Source organism: Juglans microcarpa x Juglans regia, chromosome 5D (assembly GCF_004785595.1).
Source record: "Juglans microcarpa x Juglans regia isolate MS1-56 chromosome 5D, Jm3101_v1.0, whole genome shotgun sequence".
In the NCBI taxonomy this organism is placed as follows: Eukaryota; Viridiplantae; Streptophyta; class Magnoliopsida; order Fagales; family Juglandaceae; genus Juglans; species Juglans microcarpa x Juglans regia.
In genome coordinates, this window is record NC_054602.1 from 19,782,594 (window position 1) to 19,791,540 (window position 8,947).

The window sequence follows — 8,947 nt, forward strand, 5'->3', positions numbered from 1 at the left end:
CTTAATTTCTTCACCAGTGTTGAACGAAAATTATTCGTCACCTATAAGATTGCCACGTAACTTTTATAAATATTCGAAAGTAATACATTTTTCAGTACTTAAACTTGAAATGCTAAGTAACCTATTTTTCAAAAAATCTAAATTTCTCAAAACCCTAAAATATCGCCACCTTACAAATTCATCGACATCCAATTGATAAGACATACCTAGCTTATTATAATACAATGTATTACAGTAAACATCAAAGTTTTATTTGATAAACACATTAAAAAATAAAAAACTTAATCCTATCTCAAGTGCTAAAAGAAAATAAAATTAAACACTTATTACTGAAATTCATTTACAAAAATTCTGATACTAAATAATATATTAATAAGTAATATACTTTAAAACCATAAGTATCTTCTAGAATAATAATTATACTTAAAACAAAACCTTCACAAAGTAAATTAAAAATCAGGTCCAACGTGTATCCCGTGGTATTTTTGAGAATTGACCATAAATATGAATGGGTTCTTTGGTACGGCTGGAACCAAAAAGGTAACCCATAGACACCCAAACTACACCATGTAATAGAGAGGAGTCCATACTCACCGAGAGGGAAGGAGAGATGTGATCGGGTAGTGCTGGGCGGTCAACACGACACTGAGAGAAAGTGATGAAAGAGAGAGAGAGAGTGAGAGTGGAGTGAAGGGAAAGGAATCTCACTGTGAGACAAGGAGGATGCGTGCGATAGTATGGGGTGACAGGAAGGTTTTGGCGGCGGTTTATGTGGGGTTTATGACATTGTTGGGCTCTTAGTGATGGTGGTTTGCAATGGCTTACGATGGAGAGTGGGTGCTATGTGTTTTGGTGCGAGAATCAAAGGCTTTCAGTGGTGGCTCCTAGTTGCTAGATGAGGTCCTCGCTCCGTGGGTTTACGACAGTGCAGTTGGCTAAGGTGGTGCTCCGTTGAGGGGCAGCGACTGGGGTGAATTATGAGAGAGCCATACTCTGTTTTGAATGTGGAAAAATAGGGGCTTTTTGGTTGTTTTCGATGTGTTGTGTGTTGTGGAGGAGCAAGGGTGGTGGTGGTGATGATGTGGCTGCGTGGGCTGCTACGGTTTATAGGGGAAGTCAAGGTGGTTGGCATGGAGTTTGTGCAATGGCTAACACATGGTGACTGTGTAGGGGCCGCTACGGTGGGGGTGAGTTTTCGTTTGGGTTGCTGCTACAAGATGGAGGCTGGACAGTGGGTAATTGTCTTCCGTCGTACAGGGGGCTTGTCGTGTGGGGTTGCAAAGTGGAAGAGCTTGGTAGTGGGATTACCCTTTGGTGGTGGCTGTGTAGGGACGGCTAGTGGTGGCAATGTATATGAATAAATAGTTTTGTTGTTGTGGTTGCTGCATTTCTTGGATGTGGAGGCATGGAGATGCTGGTTGCAGTTTGGGGCTATTTCTATGGTAGAAAGAAGCATCGAGTAGGAACAAGTGGGGCAGTTTCTATATTTAGTAGAGGCATACATGTGTATATATGTAGATGTGATGGTAAAACCCTAGAGAAAAAGGAAAGGAAGAGACATGCATGGGCGTGGGACTAATCCCTGTGTTCTCACGGGCTTTGGTTTCTTAGGCCTATTTCAAAATTTTTGGCTCATGTTTCATAGTGAAGAAAAAAAATTAATAAATGTGCTCTTGTCTGAGTTTTAGGCCTCGACTCATCCTTAAAAACATTATACTTGTTCCATAAATTTCTCTGACTATAAAATGATTTTTCATCCGACCCAAACATATTTAAGGAAAATACTAAAGTAGCCAGCCCATTACTAAAAATTTGATATCCGCCAAAATATAATTTGGATCCACAATCAATATAAATAATAATAATAATACTCGAACATTAACTGGGCTCTTCATAGTTTAAGTCCAAAAAAAAAAAAACATTGAAAGCGGCTTGGTGTTTGACCCGGGTGTTACATCCTTCCCCTCTTTAAAAAAAAATTCGTCTTCGAAATTTGCTAATACCACAAGCAAGCCTTAAATTTATCTGCCCCCACCATTCCATTTCTATCTCAATCTCCAATCATGTTATCGAATCTAATATTCTAAAATTCTAACCCTCCAATATTGAAGCCCGACGCTTTTCATATTTTTCCTAGACATACACATTCGCGCTTATTATATTGCTTATCGTACATCTCAAAAGGTCTAAATCAAGTCTAAAATATAAACCTCAACATTGTAATTAAAAACCTAATAATAAATCTCGAATTCTCCACATAATATAATAACTTTATATTAAAGGAAAATAAACTCTCAAACCATCATATTACCAAAAACCAAGCTTCCGCTGTGCACTCTGAAAACTTATAATCCTAAACACATTATATCTCACTCACGTACATATGAAATTAACTAAACCCCCCACTTAACCAGTGCATAGAATTACGTCTAACGGAACTAAAATCTCAAATGTTATAAAAATCTCTTCTTAAAACTTGCAAGATCTAAAACCTCATATATCGTAGGAAACAATCCATAAGTTTGCAAGTGCTAATACCCTAAATGTCGTTAAAATCATACATTCGAGCATGCATAATTCTAAAACATCCAATCTCATCAAAATCATTATTTAAAGTATGCAAAATCCTTAAACCTCATATTTTTAAAACTCAACCAATAAAGTATGCAGAATCTCAAACCTATCTCTGATACTAACTATAACGCTCGCCGTCGCCCTAGTCTCGGATGGATCAGAGAGTTACTCCCTTTCACTTAAAATCATATTTCACCATACAGATGGAAACTCTAAATTCTCATTGCCATAGAAAAAATCTTTGTCTCAAACCAACTACCTCAATATAATCAACCTCTCAAAATACCAAGTCATCATAACACGGCAAAATTACTTAAAACAATTCCTCAATACTCATATAAACCTTCTAGGCTTAATCCACTATGTTTAAAATCATCTCACCCATGCTCTGTACTTTTGATCCTCAGCTGCAATATTCAAAACATTTGAAAAATATTGTGGACATAAGGGATGAGTTATGAACAACTCAGTAAGCAAGGAATATATACTAATATGTAAATATGAACATTTACCAAGTTCAGAATGTGAAACAAAACATTTACTTTCATAATACAGATCAGAATATTTGCTTTTAGAATGCGTAATCATACCATATTATCAAAATATAAGAGCAAAAATTTCATAAAACTTTCTTATTCAAAAATCATTTGACATATCAAAATCTGAAACATTATCTTCATATCATATCAAAGTATCACATTGAGACATATACCATGTTTAACCCCCGTAGTAGGGTTATAAACCACCATTATACCCGTAACAAGGCCGTATCAAAGTTTTGACTTTCGTATCATACCGGCCGATACGGCCAAAATATACATTTTCTGTGGCGTAGCCGATACAAAGAAGGATATAGTTTTGCATCGGTCAGAATTTTGGCCATTTCGGCCTATACCAGCCAATATTTCGACCCGTATCGGTTGATATTTCAGCCTTTACTCTTTTCTTTTTTTTTTTTTCATTTCGTCAAACTGCAAGCTCATTTTTTGACCCCCAATTCAGACCAGATTATCTATAATTTATATATATTATATATAATTTATTAATATATAAACTATTATTTTAAAATATAATTTATATATTTATATATATAATTTATTCATATATAGATTATTCTGAAATGATACCGATATCGAAATATCTTGTTTCAATATCTCGACCGAAATGGTATTCAAAACTTTGGGTCGTATACCATGTTTAACTCTCGTGGTAGGTTTATAAACCACCATTATACCCGTGGTAGGAGCCGTATGCAATTATTATACCCATAGTGGGGTCATATACTATATTTAATCTCTGTGGTAGGATTATAAACCACCATTATACCTGTGGTGGGGTTGTATACCATTTTTAACCCCCGTAGTAGGGTTATAAACCACCATTACACCTGTGGCAAAGCCGTATGTCACTATTATACCCATGGTGGGGCCATATATCATGTTTAACCCCTGTAGTAGGTTTACAAACCATCATTATACCCGTGGCAAGGCCGTATGCCACTATACCCATGGTTGGGTTTTAACTGAGACAGAACAGAGGCAACATTGGAACAATATCATAATCAGATACAAAATCAGAAATCCATGCCAAGGTTTTCAAATGCTACATCATATCAAAACATAGTACTGAACATAATCAGATCATTTCACATATTCAAAAATAGCTTCGAAACATTTTCGCATCACATGCACAAATTTTTAGAAATTTCATATTCACTCTTTTTGCATATTTCATGAAATAAAATGTCAAAAAATTTGCTCATGTCTACCCCAATCATGAATACAATACTTTTCTCTTTCATATAGATTTCATGAGTAATGAAGAACAAATAACTAAGGTTGTTTCAAATTTCTTTTCATAATAAAACATGCAAAATTTCTAAAATCAATCTCAATTCATTTTCTTTTATGCAAAGTCTAGTATAAGAACCCCGCTTACCTATAAGATTGCCATGTAACTTCCATAAATATCCAAAAGTAACACATTTTTCAATACTTAAACCTGAAACGCTAAGTAACCTAGTTTTTAAAAAATCTAAATTTCTTAAAATTCTAAAATGTCGTCACCTCCCAAATTCATCGACATCCACTTGATAAGACAAACTCAGCTTATTGTAATACAATTTATTACAGTAAACATCAAAGCTTTATTTGATAAAAAATAAATAAAAAAAATCATATCTCAAGCATTAAAAGAAAATAAAATTAAACACTTACTACTGAAATTCATTTATAAAAATTATGATACCAAATAATATAATAATAAGTAATATACTTTAAAACCCTAACTATCTTCTTTAATAATAATTATACTTAAAACAAAGTCTTCACAGAGTAAATTAAAAATGGGGCCCGTGTAACCCATGGTATTTTTTAGAATTGACCATAAATATGAATGGGTTCTTTGGTACGGCTGGAACCTAAAAGGCAATTCATAGACACCCAAACTACACCGTGTAATAGATAGGAGTCCATATTCACCAAGAGGGAAGGAGAGACACGACAGGGCAGTGCTAGGTGGAGCTCGCAGGCGGTCAGTGCGGCGGCACAGTGTCGAGAGAAAGAGAGAAAGTGATGAGAGAGAGAGTGTGTGTGGCGTGAAGGGAAAGGAATCTCACCGTGAGACAGGGGGAGGCGTGCAACGGTCTGAGGTGACAAAAAGTTTTTGGCGGCAATTTTTGTTGGGTTTCCGACATGGTTGGGCTTTCGGTGGTGGTGGTGGTAGTTTGCAATGGCTCACGGTGAAGAGTGGATGCTCTGTGTTTTGGTACAGGAATCAGAGGCTTTCGATGGTGGTTCTTGGTTTCTGGACTAGGTCCTTACTCTATGGGTTTACAACAGTGCAATTGGCTACAGTGGTGCTCCGGTGAGGGGCAGCGACTGGGGTGAATTATGAGAGAGCCATGCTCTGTTTTGAATGAGTAAAAACATAGGCTTTTTGGTTGTTTCCGATGTGTCGTGTGCTGTGAAGGAGCAAAGGTGGTGGTGGTGATGTGGGTGCGTGGGTTGTTACGATTTATGGGGGGGGGGGGGAGTTAAAGTGGTTGCCGGCATGGAATTTTTGCAGTGGCTAACACACGGTGACTGTGCAAGGGGCACTATGGTGGGGGTGAGTTTCTGTTTGGGTTGCTGCTACGAGATGGTGGTTGGACAGTGGGCTAGTGTCTTCCGTTGTGCAGGGAGACTTGTCGTGTGGGGTTGCGAAGTGAAAGAGTTTGGCAATGGGACTGCCCTTCAGTGGTTGTTGTGCAGGGACGACTGGTGGTGGCAGTGTATGAAAAAATAACTAGTTGTTGTTATGATTGTTGTGTTTCCTGGATGTGGAGGAGTGGAGATGTTGGTAGCGGTTTAGGGCTATTTCTATGGTGGAAAGAAGCGTGGAGTAGGAATAGGAGGGACAATTTCTATATTCAGTAGAGGCATACATGTATATATATATAGAGGTGATGGTAAAACCCTAGAGAAAAATGAAAGGAATAAACGTGCATGGGAGACGTGCACGGGCGTGGGACTGATCCCTGTGTTCTCAGGGGCTTGGGTTTCTTGGGCCCATTTCAAAATTTTTGGCCCATGTTTTGTAGTGAACAAAAATTTTAATAAATGAGCTCTTCTCTAAGTTTTGGGTCTCGATTCATCCTTAAAAAAATGATACTTGCTCTATAAATTTCTCGACCCATAAAAAGATTTTCCATCTGACCCATACACATTTAAGGAAAATACTAAAATAGCAAGCCCATTAATAAAAATTCGATATCCGGCAAAGTACAATTTGGACCCACAATCAATATAAAAATATAATACTCGAAAATTAACTGAGCTCTTCATATGTAAAAATTCAAAAAAAATAATAATTTGAAAGCGGCATGGTGGGTGTTGAACCTGGGTGTTATAGAACCCAGTCTGATTCAACCTGTTTTTTGATTTTTTTTTTACACCTATTGGTGTAGCATTAACCTTTATATCATTTAGAAAAATTCTATTCATCTTTCTTATACTACACACCACACATAATTTTTTTTTTATATTTATTATTTTTTCTCTTATCAAATGTGTGGTATATGGACGATGAATAGAAGAATTTTATTTGTTTAGGAAGAATAAAACTAAAAACAATTAAAATAAGTTAAAATAAACTTGATTTGTAGTATGTAAGAATGATGAATAACAAAATTCTATAATTAGAAATTTTTAAAAAAGAAAAAAAGAAAAAGAGAAGATGGATCCATTTATTTAAAAAGAAAAAAAAAAAGAAAAAGAAAAAGTTAAAAGTGTGGGTACCGGATGAGTCCACATCCAGGCTCCGTCAGTACATTTGAAAGTTTTTTTTTAAAATTTTTTTACATAATTATTTTTTACACTTTTAAATATTTTAATAAAAAGAAAAAATTAGTAATACTATTAAAAAATATTTTCGTAATTACTTAATAAAACAATATTAAAAAAAAAAAAAAAATTAGAGAGGGAGATCCAGCGGGATGCTAGCTTCTTCCGTACCTTAAAACTCTTTGCGGGCCCATTTATTTAAACCGCCTGCTCTTTATTGAACTTTTTTCATTTTAATATTGTTCTCTCGGACATATTTATATTGAACTTTGGAGCGACACCGCTCGTTAATACCGCTGCTTACATTTTATTTTTTTATTTTTTATTTTCCTTTTCATATTTTTTTAATATATTTAAATAATTTTAAAAAATAAGAAAAATATATCAATGCATTTAAAATCGTTTCCTTAATCACTAAATAAAAATATATATAAATTTTTTTTTTCCACATCAATACACTGTAACGGTATATTTTGGACGGCATACAAGCTTTTTTCTTAAATTTTATTTAAACTGCCTGCAGTTTATTCCAGATTTAAATAGTGAATTTTTTTTTTATTTCATCTCATTTTATTTCATAATTATAATTTTTTTAAAATTTTTATATAAAATATAATAAATAATTTAACTTTTTTAAATTTTAAAACAATAATAATATTAAGAAATAATATTCTAATAATATTTTGTTTAATTTTTAATTTTCATTTCAAATTATCTCATCTTATTTTACTATTTAAACCGTATTTTACGAATGTTTTAAACAAGAGTAATGTCTATGTATATCTCTTATATCTTAAAAGCGTCTATCCTGATATGAACAGTAAGATGAACAGTAATAAATAATGTTTTCTTTGGACACTTTTTATTCTGCATATACCCCTATATAACTGACTATTATTACAATTGTGTCCTTTTAGGTCTACAAAAAAGTACATAAATAGCTTACTATAATTACAAAAATTGTCATTAAAAATCCTTAGTCGTGTAGTATCTTCGAAGAGTAATTCTACATACAACCGTAAAGTGTGTAAACGTCGCGTAATCGTTTTGAAAAAGAGTGGGGTTCACTATTAAAAAATTATTTTTTTTTCATGTAGGTCCTATGTTTTATTCACTTTTTTCAAAATGATTACGCGACGGTTGCATAATTTACAGTTGCAAATATATTTTCTCATCTTCTAAAGGTTTTGAACTCTTTTAGTGTATTGACAAAAAATGACCCTGACTTTTTTAGATGGGTTGGCATGCGTGCAATATGACATAGTCACATAAGCTCATACGTATATATATACTAAGTAGGCACAATTATTTTTGAAAAATGTTAGTCTTCCTGTTACCTCCCTCTAGAATTTTTTTTATATTTATTTTTATTTGGTAATTAAAGAAATATTTTTTAATAATATTGTCTATTTAAAAAAAAATATTTAAAAATGTTAAAAAAATACATGTGAAAAAAAGCAAAAAAATACATGAAATACACTAACGGGAGCCCTCAACAAAGCAGCGGTGGCTGTAGAGCCATTTTTTTTTTTTGAAAATTGCTACAAGTGAAAAAGTAAAAAAACAAAAAACTCATGAAATACACTAGCGGGAGCCCTCAACAAAGCAGCGGTGGCTGTGGAGCAATTTTTTTTTTTTTTTTGAAAATTGTAGCCAGTAAATAGTATGTCTTGTTAAGAATAATGCTAGCCATGTTATCATATATATGTTTATGGAGAAAAGTCTAAATTAAATTAGAAAAAGCTAGTTAGTTAGCATATAATTATGTATATCATGTGGTAACGATCAAATCATGTAGCTAACTAGCTCGCATGCACGTAATTGGTGAGTGAAACCAAATCATTTATTTTATATTACATTATTACTTGATCTTTATCTTATTTACGTTTTTATCCTTTCTCCATGTCCTGTAGATCGCCATTTACAGGGTCGATCGGTTTATTAATCTAACCTATACTATACGACTCACTAATATTATTTCTATCCGACTCTTTTATTGAACAAACAAATTTAGATTCGTCGACTTTTAATTACTACATACCGTACGACAT